Source organism: Dasypus novemcinctus, chromosome 4 (assembly GCF_030445035.2).
Source record: "Dasypus novemcinctus isolate mDasNov1 chromosome 4, mDasNov1.1.hap2, whole genome shotgun sequence".
NCBI classification, from domain to species: Eukaryota; Metazoa; Chordata; class Mammalia; order Cingulata; family Dasypodidae; genus Dasypus; species Dasypus novemcinctus.
The window spans coordinates 70,036,171-70,053,110 of NC_080676.1; the positions used below are offsets into that span (position 1 = coordinate 70,036,171).

General features: G+C 44.0%; 1 long non-coding RNA gene across 1 annotated transcript; it reads right to left on the reverse strand.

Moving 5' to 3' along the window:
* Positions 1-4,894: 4,894 nt before the first annotated feature.
* Positions 4,895-10,638, reverse strand: LOC139438817 (uncharacterized). Its single transcript, XR_011648545.1, has 2 exons — positions 10,538-10,638; positions 4,895-5,305 (listed from the first exon to the last, which is right to left on the reverse strand). It is a non-coding gene; the product is annotated as an uncharacterized lncRNA (long non-coding RNA).
* Positions 10,639-16,940: the final 6,302 nt, after the last annotated feature.

Consider the following 16,940-nt stretch of genomic DNA (forward strand, 5'->3'; position numbering starts at 1 on the left):
TACCAGAAAAAGTAGATCTGAAGACCAAAAAAATTACATAAATAAAAAAGATATTTCAAAATAATTAAAATATCAATCCAACAGGAAAACCTAACAATCATAAACATATATATACTTCCTAACAGCTTCAAAATATATTTGGCAAAAATCAACAGAATTAAAGAGAGAAACAGATATTTTCACAATCATAATTGGAGATTTTAACACCTAGCACTCAACAAGAGATACAACAATTAGACAAATATAATCAGCAAAGACATAGAACATCTGAACAATACTTTCAACCACTTTGACCTAATCTGTATTTGTGAAATGCTAAACCCAACAAGTACAAGAATACATATTCTTTTCAAGTGTACCTGGTCTGCTCATCAGGAAACATCATATGTTGAACCATAAAACAAGTCTCTGTACATTTTAAACAACTGAAATCATACAGATTATGTTCTCTGACCACAATAGAATTAAATTAGGAGTCAATGACAATAAAATATCTAGGAAAAACCCAAATAACAAATTTGGGTTTGGAAATTTTAAATATTTTGAACTTGAAATTAAAATGGAACATATCAAAATGTGATGTGCACTAAAGCATGCTTGGTAGAAAATTTTTAGGTTTAAATTCCTATATTAGAAAGAAGAAATATCTAAAATCAATGATTCAAGATATAAGTTTCTACCTTAGAAATTAGGGAAAAAAGAGTAATCAAACTCAAACTAAGTAAATGAATGAAATAATAAAGACAACAGAAATCAATGAAATACTATTGGACAAACAATAGAGAAAAATCTGTGAAACAAAAAATTGATTTTCTAAGGAGAGTTTAAAATCAATAAACCAGCAAGTAAAATGATCAAGAAACAAAGCGAACAGACACAAAATATCAAAATCAGAAATGAAAGAAACAATATTAGTAAAAAATCTACAGACATCAAAAGGTTAAAAGGATTTATTATTAACAATTTTATGCCTCTGCATTTGACAACTTAGATGAAGTGCGCAAATCATTGTAAGGCACAAATCACCAAAATGGACTAAAGAAGAAATTGAAAGTTGAATGACCTCATATCAATTAAAGAAATTGAATTGTGTAAATAAAAACTTTCCCATTAGAAAATTTCAGGCCCAGATGGCTTCATTGATATATTCTACCAAGTATTTAAAGAAGAAATAATACCAATTCTACATAAACTTTTTTTTTTTAATGTTGGAGAAACAAATTATCCTCAACTCATCTTAGGAAGCCAATATTACCGACACCAAAATCAGACCAAGAGATCAGATCATGAAAAAAGAAAACTGTTGACCAATATCTCTCATGATCATAGACACGAAAGACAAAATTTTAGAAAATAAACTACAACAATATATAAAAACTATGATGATCATGTAACTGTAACTGTAACCCAGGAATATAAGATTGGTTTAAATCCCAAACTCAATCAATATAACTAACAATATTCATAGAATAAAGGATAAAACATATGACTACATCAATAGATGTAAAATATTCATTTGACAAAATTTAGCACCCACTCATGATAAAAACTCTTAGAAAAATTAGAAATAGAGGGGAACTTCTCAACTTGATAAACAACATCTACAAAAAGTTTATATCTAACATCATACTTAATGGTGAAAGACTGACTGCTTTTTCCCTAAGATTGGGAACAATGGAAGAATGTCTAATCTCATTCTTAGAGATTAGAGCATAGTACTAGAAGTTCTAGCAGAGAAATAAGGTAAGAAAAAGAAATAAAACTGACCCTGTTTACAGGTGACATGATTGTCTATTAGAAAATCAAAAAGAAGGAAGGAAGGGAAGAAGGGAGGAGGAAAGGGAAGGGAAGAAAGAAAGAGGGAAGGGAAGGGAAGGGAAGAAAGAATGAGGGAAGGGAAGGGAAAGGAAGGGAAGGGAAAGGAAAGGAAGGGAAAGAAGTAATAAGTGAGTTCAGCAAGGCCATAGGGCAACAAATAAATGTACAAAAATCAATTGTATTTCTATATATCCAGGAAGAGAGGACCCCAGTAAGCCTGAACCCTGGCAGATGTTAGCAGCCATCTTGTTCCAACACATGGCAACAGACTTTGGTGAGGGAAGTAACTTATGCTTTATAGCTGGTAACTGTAAGCTTCTACCCCAAATAAATACCCTTAATAAAAACCAAACAATTTCTGGTATTCTGCATCAGTACCCCTTTGGCTGACTAATACAGATGCCTAGATCAATGGAACAGAATAGAAAACCTAGAGATAGCCCTCAACACAAGTGCAGAGAACTGATTTTTTTTTTAGGATTTATTTTTTTTTTATTTATTTCCCCTCCTCCCCGCAAGTTGTCTGCTTCTCTGTATCCATTCACTGTGTGTTCTTCTGTGTCTGCTTGCATTCTTGTCAGCAGCACCAGGAATCTGTGTCTCTTTCCATTGTGTCATCTTGCTGCATCAGCTCTCTGTGTGTGCAGCACCACTCCCGGTCAGGCTGCACTTTTTTCACTCTGGGTGGCTCCCCTTATGGGGTGCGCTCCTTGCACGCATCAGCACTGCACATGGGCCAGCTCATCACATGGGTCAGGAGGCCCTGGGTTTGAACCCCGGACCTCCCATGTGGTAGGTAGACACTCTCTCTATCCGTTGAGCCAAATCCACTTCCCCAGAGAACTGATTTTTGACAAAGATGCAAAAGCAATTCAATGGAGAAAGGATAGTTATTGTTTTTTGGTTTTTTTTCAACAAATGGCATTGGAGCAGTTGGATATCCATAGGCAAAAAAAAAAAAAAGAAGAAGAAAAGAAGAACCTAAACTTAAACCTCACACCCTTTGCAAAAATTAACTAAAAAAGAATCATGGATTTAAATGTAAACCATATCTCTATAAAACTTTTAGATAGCATAGAAGGAAATATTTAAAACCTAGGACTTGGTGAAGAGTTCTTAGAACAAAAGCATGATCTGTAAAAGAAAAATTTTATAAATTGGACTTCATCACAGTTTAAAACTTTTGCCCTGCAAAATTCCCCATTAAATGGATGTAACACAGGTTACAGACTGGGAGAAAATATTTGCAAACCACATATCTGACAAAAGAACCATATCTAGAATATAAAAAGGACTCTCAAAATTCAACAGTAAAGGGGTAGATATGGTTCAAGCAGTTGGGTGCCCGCCTTCTACATGGGAAGTGCTGAGTTCAGTTCTTGGTGCCTCCTAAAGAAAACGAGCAGGCGGAGGACTTGGCCCAGTGGTTAGGGCGTCTGTTTACCACATGGGAGGTCTGCAGTTCAAACCCCGGGCCTCCTTGACCCGTGTGGAGCTGGCCCACGCACAGTGCTGATGCGTGCAAGGAGTGCCCTGCCATGCAGGGGTGTCCCCTGCGTAGGGGAGCCCCACGTGCAAGGAGTGCGCCCTATAAGGAGAGCAGCCCAGCGCTAAAGAAAGTGCAGCCTGCCCAGGAATGGTGCCGCACACACGGAGACCTGCCGCAGCAAGATGACGCAGCAGAAAGAAACACAGATTCCCGTGCCACTGACAACAACAGAAGTGGATAAAGACAGCGTAGCAAATGGACACAGAGAACAGACAACTGGGGTGGGGGGGGAGGGGAGAAAAATAAATAAATAAATAAATCTTTAAAAAAAAAAAAAAGAAGACAAGCAGACAGACAAGCAAACACAATGAGCAAACACAACCAGCAAAAGACAATGAGCAGACAATGAGTGGAAACAATGAGAAGACAGGTAAGGGAGCCATCTTGGGGTGAGGGTAGGGGAAACTGAGCAGTTAAAAATCAAATAACCCAATTAGGAAACAGGCAAAAGGACATAAACAGACTTTCACTGAAGAGGATGTACAAATGCCAAATAAGCACATCAAAACATGTTAAACCTCACTACCTATTAGAGAAATGCAAATTAAGACCATGATAAACCAAGGCATACAGCTCCGTCTACTGCGCTCTCCCTTCTCTTCTCCATTTCATTGCTTTCAGCATTTGGCTTCTGTGGCTTTCTCTTTCTCTCTCCATATTCATCCAGTAAAAGGGTTAAGGCCCACCCTGGGCCACGCCTTACTGAAGTAATCTAATTAAAAGGTCCTGCCCTCCATAAGTTTATACCCACAGGAATGGATTAGCTTTAGGAACACGATTTTTCTGGGGTCCATATAGCTTCAAATCATCATAGGCATTGTCTTTGTTCACACAAAGACTTGTGGGTGAATGTACATAGACACATTATTTATAATACCCAAATCCTAAAAACAACCCAAATGTCCATCAATTGGTGAATGGATAAACAAATTACAGACATCCTATGAAATACTACTTAGCAATAAAAAAGAACAAAACACTGATATACACAACATCTCAGAAACATTATACTAAAGGAAAAAAGTCAAACACAAAAGACAACATACTGTATGAGTCCACTCATATAAAATTCTAGAAAAGGCAAAACCCTAATGACAAGATTAGCAGTTGCCTGGATCTGGGGACCTAGGGAAGGTATTGACAACTATGTAGCATGAGGAAACTTTTGGGGATGATGGAAATGCTCAATATTTTGATTGCAGTGATAGTTTGCTAACTGGTGAGTTTTTGGTAATTGTATACAAACTGTACCTGTAAATGGGTAAATGTTATTGTGTAAATTATACCTCAATTTTTAAAAAATTTAATGTAAAAAATTAAAAAGAGTTATCTGTAACTTTTTATTATCATAAACTATCCAGTGCTACCATACTGACCTGAATCCAGAACAAAATAAAGCACAAAGAAACTTCATACCTTACTAGGTCCTGCATCCTTATCTTAGCCTTTTTGAGGCACTGAAAGGGATCCAAAAGCCTTGTGTATTAGTCAGGCAAAGGGGTGCTGATGCAAAATAACAGAAATAGGTTGGTTTTTATAAAGGTATTTATTTGGGGTAGAAGCTTACAGTTACGAGGTCATAAAGCATAAGTTACTTCCCTCACCAAAGTCTTTTGCCACATGTTGGAACAAGATAACTGCTGATGTCTGCCAGGGTTAGGCTTCCTGGGGTCCTCTCTTCCCGGGGTTCATTTCTCTCTGGGCTCATCTCCTCTCTTTTCTCCACAAGGTCAGCTGTAGACTATGAGGCTCTCTAGGCTTTGCTTCTCTCCACAAGGCGAGCTGTAGACTATTAGGCAAATGGGTTGTTTCTCTCCCCAGGGCCTTCTCTCTTTCCTCACGACCAAGCTCCTCTGCATGCTTAGTTCTTAGGGCTCCAGCTCAAGACTCCAGCAGCAAAACTCCAACTCTCTCATTAAATGCAATGAATGTACCACACTAAAAACAAACAAAAACAAAAGCTCCAACTCTGTCCTCTGCCATGTCTTTTATCTGTGAGTCCCCACCCACCAAGGGGCAGAGACTCAGCACTCTACAGACATGGACCAATCAAAACCTTAATCCTAATTTAAAAATGCCCAGGTACATATCAGTTTACACACATAATCCAATATCTACTTTTGGAATTCATAACAATACCAAACTGCTACACCTTCTTTACTATTATTGTGAATCCCTGGTCCAGGAATCCTAGACTAAGAACTGTAGGAAGAGTCACATTCCCTGGTCCTATCAGCATTCTCTAATTGGATGTGCAAAAATGGAATTGGGGACAGGACCTTGCCACTGGGTCCCTGCCAGATTGTGACATCTGTACCTTCTTATGGAGAAGGGACTAGGGCACAAGGTATTTTGTGAGGCTGGGCCCCTGAGCAAGCCTGCCTTCCCTTCCTGTCTGGTTAGCCAGGAACCATTTCTGCAAGGATTTCCTGAAGGCACTTAGGGGGCAGCAAAGGAATGCCTTATTTGTGTATGACTAAAATGCTTACAAGTCATGATTAAACCTATGGCTAAACTGCCAGTTACATTGGAGCAGTTTTTCAGATTTTCGAATGGGCTGGGAATAGAGGTAAGAACGAAGATGGATTTGGTCTACATAAGTAAACACAAAAAGAAAAGGTTTCATTTCTCCCACCCCCTTCGCACAATCCCCTCACATCACTCTCTGACACATTGAGGCAGAGTGAAAATAGAATTCAACACTGACTGCGTAAATTACTATACAGCAGCCACTGAATGGGGGACTGGGGCCCAGGATGAATCAGACATGGCTTCTGTCCTCGAGATGCTCACAGGGCAGGCGTGGAGGGAGGTAGGCACACAGCAAACTCTAATTCCAAGCACACAATGATGGGGCCAAAGACCAGGAAAAGTTTCATGGGGCTATGGTTCAATCTGGCTGAGTTAGGAGTTTGAAGACCGTGGCCTCCCAAAGGAGGTGACACTTGAGTTGGACCAGGAAGGATTTGACAGATTCGATAAACAGAGAAGGTGGACAGATGATGGCGGAGGAAACAGCAGAGGCAAAAGTGGTGGCAGGACATCCTGTGATGTTTGGGAGAGTGGTGGGGATTTGGGTGAGGTGGAGGCTTAGAGGCAGACAAACAGCGAGTGCACTCAGTCCCTATTTTAGCTGTTTGCTGTCTGATTATCTCTTTGTTTGGGCACCACTGCCCCAGTCCCTGCCTATATCTACAGGGCCACCCCTCTGGAGCAGGGCAGGGTACCTGTTCATTCCAATGAGCAGCCAGGTGTTAACTCATCATGAAAAACCCTCTTTTGAGTTGGATCGTCCATGATATCGGATCCATATAGTCAGATCCACAAGATGGCACAATTTCCCTAATGTGTTCCTTGTGGCTCCTGTTAAATGGGCAATAATGATTCTTCATAAGTGCATGTGTGTACACGCACACATGGACACGTGAAATGTAAAATCTATCCAGCAGCTTACACTTTACAGAGCATTTTTCACATCGGTTGACCAATACATTCCATCACTGCTCTCAGGAGTTAGTGAGGCCTAGAAAGTCTATCCCATTCAGTAGATGAGAAAAGAGGCTGGGCTGTCACTGCTTTCAAGGATGACCTCACTGTTGTGAAGTGGCTAAAGAACCCAGCAATCTTAAGGGTGAGGAAGAGGAGGAGTGACTTATTGGCCAGGTTTCCTTCCAGATTTTTTAGGCCATGAGCCTTACATCAAAATATCAAAAAGTCCAGTTTCCTGTGGGCTTCAGAAAAGTTGATTTTGATCAAAGCAGTAAGTACCAGAGTATTAAAAATCATATTCTCTAGCTTTTCCTTTAATGAGTATGAAATTTCTGTTCAGCTTGTTCTCAAGACAGGCTTCTCTTATATTACTGGTAATTAATATTAATAATCCTCCTCTTCTACCTTCTTTGTGGCATCGTCTCATCAAGCCTTGGTGTGGGATGTCCTTTAGAGGCACTAGTAATGTCATTTTGAAGTTCTTGCATTTGCTGACCAGCATCTATCATCTCACTGCTTCATAACCCTGTGAAGTAGATCTGGATCATTATTTTCACCTTACAGGTGAAATAACTGCGTCAAAGACAGGCTAAGCCACTTCCCCCAGTCGTAGTAGACAAGGCCTAGAAGACCAGTCTTGTGATCCCCAAATCAATGCTCAAGCTGCTACATCAAACTCCCTGGAGCGGATGGGAGCAGATGAGTGCCTGTTTCTACAAGGGAGGTCCCGGGTTCGGTTCCTGGTGCCCCCTAAAAACAAAAAACGAAAACAAACAGCAAGCAAACAAATGAGGAAACCAACTCAGGGGAGCTGATGTGGCTCAGTGTGTGAGGGCTGGCTTCCCAAATATGAGGTCCTGGGTTCAAACTCGGGACATGGTACCTCCAAAAAAAAAAAGGAAAGAAAAATCCCTCTCCCTTCCACCTTGCAGATTAGATGTAAATTGCAACATCCCTGACCTTCACAAAGGAGGAAACTGCAGCTCAGAGAGGAGCAGAGGACCAGCCTTGAAGTCAGTCTGGAGACCTCCCTGCCTCTTACTCTCCCTGCAAAGGAGGGAGCTGCCCTGAGAAACACAGCATTCCCTCAGCACCATCATGAGGGCTGTTGCATGCCAGCCCTGTCTTAAGTCTGACTCCAGACCACTATCAAAAGGAAAGGGACATGGGAAGCATCTGTGGCTCAAGTGATTGAGCTCCCGCCTGCCACATGGGAGGTCCTGGTGCCTCCTGGAGAAGATGAGCAAGACAGCAAGCTGGCATGATGGGCAGGCACAGTGAACTGATACCACAAGATGATGCAACAAGGAGACACAAAGAGGAAAGACAGTGGGAGACACAACAAAGCAGGGAGCTGAGGTGGCTCAAGTGATGGAGTGAGCCTCTGTCTCACATGGAAGGCCCCAGGTTCGGTTCCCCTTGTCTCCAACAGGGGCAGGGGAGGTGGATAAAATAAATCTTAAAAAAAAAAAAAAAAGGAAAAACAGGGACAGCATCCACCTATCCATTCATTGGTAGCTGGCCACAGCCAAGCCTGCTCCAGGCCACTCTCTTGAAACATAATAGCATCCTCGCCAGCCCCAGCCCCCACCACAGGCAGGCTCTAAAGGCTGCAGGCTGCTGCCAGAAGCGGCTCCCAGCAGGAGCTGGACGGGGCGGACAAGGTTACAGGTGCTTTTCATCCAGCCACGCAGGAGAGCACCAACTTCCTGCTGCTAGAAATTTGTCTGCAAATTTTTGTCTTCATTCAAATCGAAGGATGGAGGCCGAGAGACACTGGGGTGATATGATAACTTGATTAAGCCCCAGGACAGATGACAGGGCAGCTCAAAGGCATCGTGCTCTGCTCCTTAACCTCTCCAAGGGAGGCCGCAGGCTTCTGCTGGTAATTGACCCGTTGTCCCTGCTGACCATGCTTCCTGCAGAATCCCCACTCGCCATTTCCCTGGGCTCCTCTCTGGGGCAGACTTTACTACTCTGAGACCCATCAGGTCCAGTGAGCGGTGAGAAATACCTGTGCAATGTGGCACACTGAATAGGCTTAAATGGCCTGGAAACAATCGCTGGAAACAATTACTTATGAAGATACCCTTCCATCCTCCAGTCTGGTTGTAAATTGCAACACATTTGGGGATGAAAGGGCCAGAGGGTTTTGTTTAAAGGCACATTCAAACTTCTAGCATATTCTGTTCTTTTGGGGAAGTAGTCGCCTGGATCTTTCATTCTTGTCCAGTCTCATGTTGGATAACACATGGTTGAGAGTAGTTCTTATCAACCATTTCCAGATACTCTGGCATGCACTGACGTGAGTGTATGTTGGGTGAGCCAATTTGTATACTTGTATATATCATAGTTCCAGAACAAATAAAGTTCTGTACCAAATGAAGAAGAGAGAACATTAAATAGAGTAGAATAGATGATATATAGAGATGATAATTTGCCATGATGGTAGTTTCCCCGCTCTGTTCTAATCTTCTGTCAGCCCTTGCTCAGTGATAGACGGAGGGATTTTAGAGCTGAGAGGGGGTTCAGAATGAATATCCTCAATCTATTTTCTTTAGAAAGATATTCTCAAAGGAATAAAATTTGCCACTGTCAGCTCAGCATCTGAGGTGGGTCTTTTGGGGGGAATGTCAAGAAAAGGAGCTGTTAGTAGCACTCTGGAAATAAGCAAGGCACACCATTAAAAGTTAAAGACATGCTTTTTGAAATTTTCATTCATTATGATTTATTGCCCGAATCTCCCTGTAAGAAAGAGAGCTGCGGTATGCCAACATCACCGTCCCGTTTTTGTCATGGGAATGGAATGTCTTTTGAACTGCTAAAGTAGATAATTCCATGCCTGGAAGAAAAAACGATGGGAGGGGGAGGGAGAAGAATGGAAGGGGGAAAAAAGAACCTCTCATTTCCTAATAATCACCAAAGGCCAGGAATGTGCCAAAATGGCATTCCGAAAACGGACATTGCAGTGCGAGACTGGGCAGCCGCCTCCGCCCATCAGCCAAGGACCCACGCAGCGCGAGCGATTTGTGCCTTTCCTGCCATGACCAGATGTTTTGGGGTGGTTTCTTTGTTTTTTTAAAGATCTTTGTTGTTGTTTTAACGTTGGCCTCTCGGCCCCTACGGACAGCGCGCGCCCCGCCTGCACTACGCCGGCCCTCGCTGCGCTCAGAGCGTGCAAGCCCAGGCCCCGCGGCCGGAAAGGCCTCTCTGAAAGGGTACTTTCCCCTCTGCGCGTTGCGACTCCAGCCATTGTCCCCGCTTGCCCCGCACGTGGACAAAGGAACGGGCTTTTTAAATGGCTTCCCGGGAACAAAGAGGGCGCAGGCACCGCGCTACGTTCCGGGCTCATCCGCCAGGCCGGCGGGCCCCCCCTCCCCTCGCCGGCACAGCCACCGCCACGGACAGCCCCCTCCTCCCTTCCCACCGCCTTCTCCCTCCCCACCGCGCCGGCGGCGCTGGGCCGCCCACCTTCTGCCCCACCACCCCCCTCCCCCAGCTCCAGGACTGCACCAAGCCGGAGCTGAGCCTTGGGTGCGCTTCCCCGCCAGCCTAGCTCCCACCTGGCCTGCCAAAGACATGTAAACTGCCGGGAATTCGCCGGGCTCCCAGAGACCCAGAGAACACCGGCCGAGGACCCTCTGGACCTGTCCAAGGAGATGTGGCCAGGCCAGGCCTCACCTGAGAACGAGGGGAGGAGTCAGGCCCGCGCCACCTGAGTTGCCGCGTGAGGAGGGCCCCGGCCGGCCCGCTCTTGCCAGCCAGGTCTCTGACCCTCCTCTTCCAGCATGGTTGAGCAATCTTGACTGACTGTAGCCGGGAGTGGGGTGTCCGAGGCAGGCACCTGGGTTTTGACATAAAAAATAGACCTATGTGTGACCTCAAACATAATCTCAGGGCCTCTTTTTGGACAAAATGGGAGATAGGCTATTTTGAGGGCAAGCGATAATGTATGCGATGCTCCTCTTTCTAGTGGGTGTGGATAAACCATAATGATAATGTCAGCAAAGCAGGCACCGGACTGCCTCCAAAGCCAGCAGCTCTGGAAGTGCCTGTGCAGTGAGAAGGTCCGTGGTGGGCAAGCAGAGCAGAAAGACCAGCAGGAAGGGTGTGCGTCCCCTGAGAGAAGTTCTGCTGCACAGGCCAACCCTGCTCCTGCCTGGCCGAACTCCTCAGAGGCCCCTGCGGAGCCTGTGGAAAGCCCTGCGGCCCGCGCTCCAGGCAAATCCTTTGGGGAGTGGGTCAGAAACACTCCTGGCCACTCTGAGGCTTGAGATGACCGGCAGCAAGCCAAACGGGCCGTTATTGTGGGAAGCCAGGGGGGTGATCTGAATATCCTAGTTTTCCTGCACAGCTGGGACGCCAATTCAAGATTAAAGTATTGCCACAAACCTCTTTCACAGGGTGGGTGTTTAGTTTATTTAAAAAAAAAAAAAAAAGGTTTTAGGGAGATCCAGCCAGAGACCCCAGGATATGGGTGAAAGAACATTCACCATCGGAGTAACAGCATAGCCTCCCAGAGGAGCTTCCCACAGGCCCAAAGAGCTGCCCCCGACTCGGGCTCCTCACTGCCATTCTGGGGTTTGTTAGAAGGCGGCCCCCCCCTGTGCCCACACAGAAGGCCGTGATAACAGCTGCCAGGCCAGGCAGGGCAGGTGAGAAGCACACCCCGAAAGTGGACTGTGAACAACTACAAATCCCGTCCACCATCCCAACGGAAGACGCTTGTTCCTTGTCTCTTGGAGCAGGTGATGAGGACAGCAGTTTGCTGTGGAGTGGCACAGGTGGCAATTAAAGCTGGAAGTGGAAAACCTTTCCCCAGTTCCAGCCCACAGCTGAATCAGGGCAACCTCCTGAAAGCAGCAACAGAAAATACAGGACCTCTGGCCCTCCGATGGGCAAGGGCCCCTGGTTCCATCATGCCCCTCATCCTGGGAGTGGCAGGAGGCAGCCAGAGGGGCCATGCATTTAAGGCTGGCCGCTCTTGTACCAAGGCCCCAGAGGGAAAACGGGAAAACGCAGTGAGTTGACATTTCCAAAGCACACCGTCTTTTTCTTGCTGGATTGATTTGTATTGAGCCTGTCTAATAACTGGTCTAGATGAACTGCCTTCTCTGATATGTGTGTGTGTTTAACCTATTGGTGTTGGTTTTTTATATTTTCCTTTTATTTACATTTATTTCCTATTTTTTCTATAAAGATCATCAATTGTGAACTTAAAAAAAAATTACTTAAAATTAAACCAGAATCCACTGGGGATTCTGAGAACTTAAAATACTCCAGTGAATGAAACTCCTGGTTGATACTAAAATAGCAGGGTTTTTTTTTTAATTGCCTAAAGATATTGAGGTATCCGAGTGCTTGCCTATGAGCAGGGGCCAGGCATGGATAAGCCAGGGTCATACTCCTGGCCCTAGACCCCAGATTTATAGAGTGACTGCACTTGCTGCTCTCTCAGGTAAGACCATTCACCTGTTAGAACAGGGGTTCTGAACCTTTTTGTTCCATGGACCCCTTTGCCAGTCAGGTGAAAACCACGGACCCCTGCTCAGAATGTAGCGGCAGATAGTTTTATGACACTCTACATTGGCATGCCTTTAAATTACATTTTAGGATTATTCAAACTTACGTTTTACAACTTTCCGGTGATTTCCATATCCGATAACCTAACACGCTTCAATATCTGTTCAATTAGTCATTTTAAGCAAACATTTAGAAATTCGAGTTTTCCCACAGCGTCATAAAACCATCCCCGCCATCCTTACCAGCCTTTTTGCAGGCAGTTATCCACTGTACTCAGAACATGGTACATCAAAGTAAAAATCATACCAAGTCCACACTATACTATGTATTATTTAATAACTATATCACACCCGCACCAACACATCCCCCTGAGAATAATGTGGTTTTTTTTAAATTTTAAATTCAAGCTCACGGATCCCTGAAATCTTTCCCTGGGCCCGGGGGGTCCGTGGAGTCCTGGCCAGGAAGCTCCGTGTTAGAATGACCCTCTCCCCAAGCCTGGCCGGGTCTGACGGCTCAGGCCCCGTCTGTCTAAAGTGCAGGAACCCCGTCCCTGAAGCCCCAGGAATCTCAGTCTTTGAGGAAAATTCGCCGCACACGCTGTTGGCCCTCTGGGTGGTGGAGCTAACAGCAGGCCCTTGCTGGAAGGCTCTGAGAACACTTCTGGTGAGCCGGCCTCAAACAAGGTGGCTGAGGCCAGGAAGGCCGACTTAATCCCGGCCCTCCTGCCGGCTGCTCGGGAAGGAGATGGAGGTTCCGTAATGAGAATCGCAGCCCTGCCCGTCATCCCGAGACAGTGAAACTTCCCAAGTTCCATCTGGGCCAACAGGGCCTCGAAACGAGCAGCATTTGTGTGCACCTCGGGAAATGCTTTGGGGGAGTGTGATACATAAATATTTATTGGTGGTGGTTTTAAAAGTCTGGAGAAGAATCCGCTAAATGAAAATTTAACATATCTTTAACACTCAAATGCATTGCATAGAATGGAACAGTCCGTTGAAAGTCCAAGTTTGCTTTTTACAAACGCTATGAAGGTTTCTAAATTAATTTTTTCCATCTCCTATCTTAACTTGGTATTTATTTATTTATTTATTTTGCATTACTATGAACCAAATATTTTCTGTAACGTATTATATGATTCCATATATATAAACGTAAATATAAATCAATTTATAAAGATGACCTTTGATCAGTGGCTACGTATGGCTAGGGAAGGCATGCTAAGGGGTATGGAGTTTTTCTTTTGGGTGTAATGAAATAATTCTAAAAGATTTTGTGATGATGAATGTACAACACTGTGATTATACTAAAAGTCATTGACTATACCTTTTATTTGTTTTTTTTTTACACTTTTTAAATTAAAGTTAATAAAGTAAATAAATTAAAGTTAATAAAAGTTTCTCCACACAGAACATTACATTAAAAAATATGAGGTTCCCATGTAACCCACTCCCTACTCCCTCACCCCATCTTTTTTGTAAATTATATTTTTTGAAGATATATACATCACAAAAAATGTTACATTAAAAAACATAAGACGTTCCCATATACCCCCCACCCCACTCCGCCCACACCAACAACCTCTCCCATCATTGTGGCACATTCATCACAGTCAGCGAACACATTTTGGAGCACTGCTGCACCACCTGGAAAATAGTTTACCCTGTAGTTCACACTCTCCCCCTGTACATTCACGGGTTATGGCAGGATATATAAAGTCCAGCATCTGACCCTGCAATATCATGTAGAACAACTCCAAGTCCCGAAAATTCCCCTACATCACATCTCTTCTTCCATCTCCCTGCCCTCAGCAACTATTGTGGCCACTTTCTTCACCTCAATGCTACAATTTCTTCTATTACTAGTCACAATAGCTTTATAGTAGAATATCAGTAAGTACAACTATAATCCATATTTTATTCTTCCATTCTGTGGACCCTGGGATGGTGATGTCCACTCCACCTCTAGATCAAAAGGTGATGTCCACTCCACCTCTAGATTTCACATGGATGATGGATGCAATTCTTTTGCTTGCAGTTGTTGGCACTCTAGATTCCCTGTTGTGGTGGCTGACCATCTTCATCTCCCTGTTAGCTACCTGGGTAAGTCCAATAAACCAGAGAGTAGGAGTTGCAACTCTGCTGAGGCTCAGAGCCCAGCTGGCACGTGGACAGTCCAGAGCTTCAAGTCCCCTGAGTATACTCCATCCCTAGCACCAACCGTAGGTTCAGTAAAAGTGACAGAAGAGGCACGTGTAGAGAGGTCACATCTGAGTTCAGCTCCATCACATTCAGGAGCACAAATTCTAAAGCCCACTGACATAGCACAGAACTCCAAATCCATCTGCCATGACCAGATACCCTGTGGGTGTCCATAGCCTTCAGGAGAACCAGTACCTAGGGCTATATCTACTTTGTCTCTGAGATCCTGCTAAGGCAAACGTAAGCGCGACCCCTCTGATGACCTCCCAACTCTTTTTGGAAGACTCTTAGCCACATAAACTCATTTGTCTTTGCTTAACTTGATATTTAAATATTAACTGAACTGGTTTTGAATTCTGCTTTTGAACTAGTTAAAAGTCTTATTTCTGAAGCCTGTATAATTTCTCTTCTGTTGGGTAGGGCCCACCTGCTAATTGTGGATGAATCAGCTTGCTGGCACATGAACAGGTCTCACATCTCAGATTTGTCATGTATATAAAAGCAGTGTTTAGGGTAGCAACTGATAGAGCGTCCATCTACCATATGAAGGGTCCAGGGTTCGATCCCCAGGACCTCCTGACCCATGTGGTTAGCTGGTCCACATGCAGTGCTGCCATGTGCAAGGAGTGCCGTGCCACGCAGGGGCATCTCCATGTAGGGGTGCTCCACGCACAAGTAGTGCACCCCATGAGAAGAGCCACCCCACATGAAAAAAGCGCAACCCACCCAGGAGTGGCACAGCACACAGGGAGAGCTGACACAGCAAGATGACACAACAAACAAGAGACACAGTTTCCCAGTGCTGCCAGATAATGCAAGCGGATGTAGAAGAACATACAGCGAATGGACACAAAGAAGCAGACAACGGGGGGGCGGGGTGGTGGTGGGGGCAGAGAAATAAATAAAATAAATCTTTAAAATAAATAGATAAATAAATAAAAGCAACGTTTAGGTGAACACCATTTTGATTGTTTGTTTTTATGATAGTCTTCAGGTTAATTCACACTTTTGGGAAGCTGTAACATTTGACACTTTAACAGGCACTCTACATTCATAATTTTGACTAATTGTGGATGATATTGGTTCACTAGAACTTTAAGGAACAGAATTAACAAGCACATCACTTCAGGAAAAATGTTTATCATATGTGTTCTACATTATATAATGGCCATGGGCTAGTCGTTCTCACGATTATGATAGGCCCTCAAAAGCATCTTCACAGTAATTATTATATTCATCTGATATCAGTATAGCAATGTCTGCTTTGTTAGTTATGCATTCTGCAAACAGTTGCTGAGTTCCTCCAATGTGCCAGTTCTATACTAGGGACAGGGATTAAAAGGAATCAATATCATTTTTGTTCTTGGAGTCACATAGAGTAGAAAATATAAACATGAAGCAAATAAAGATGGTAACATGTTGGTAGTCCTAAAAGAAACAACCACATGTTATAAGGGTTAAAATAAAGAAACAGGGATCCCAAAGGGGGAAGGTACAAAACTCTGCCCAAGAAAGGAAAGAGAAGTAGGGAAGGCCTCCCAGAGGAAGGGACATTGGCAATGGCCCCCAGCTCTTGCTGTCCCTCTCTGGGATGATTCCCACAGCCTCTTGAGTGGCCTTCCCTCTTAAAACAAGGGGATGAATAAAGGTTGTGGCAATGTGTCAGGGGAGAGGGCCTGCTGCCCCAGGCCTGGCCTTCAGCAGGAGTGCGGGAAGAGCCCTTCTGATTAAGAGCATCAGCCAGCCCGCTTCAAGATCTCAGGGAATTCAACCTCAGTGACTAAACATTAACATTAGGAAGGAAAATTTCCAATCATTTACTAAACATTAACGTTATGAAGGAAAATTTTCTGATGAATGATACTCGTGACTTCTGACTCCTACCTTGGGCTGGAGACCTGAGAGCGAAGCTGCTCCAGGCTTTTTGTACTTGCTGCTCCCTCTGCCTACAGCACCTTCCTCTTCTTTCTGTGCATGGAGATACTAACTCTTCCAGAGCACCCTCCTGATAACCCCTTGGGGTCTCATAGCAACTCTACTTTCTTCATTCAGTCAACTAAAGCTTACCAGTGCTCAGGCGCTGACCACACACCAGATGTTAGGGACCCAGTGGCGAACAGAACACAGCGAACTTTCCTGCCCTCAAGAAGCTTATATTCTAGTAGAAGGAAATGGACAATTGAATACAAAAATATTCATAGTATGTTAAAACAGTGAAGGGTGTGTGGGAGCCATGCACACTGGAGGAGGAAAAGTATGTAGCTGACACTGTTTAGAACTGCCAGTGCATGGTGCCCCTGCAAAGAGCAGTCCAACTCTTAGTCTGTTTTATGATCATTTTTAAATTCTACAGAGGACAA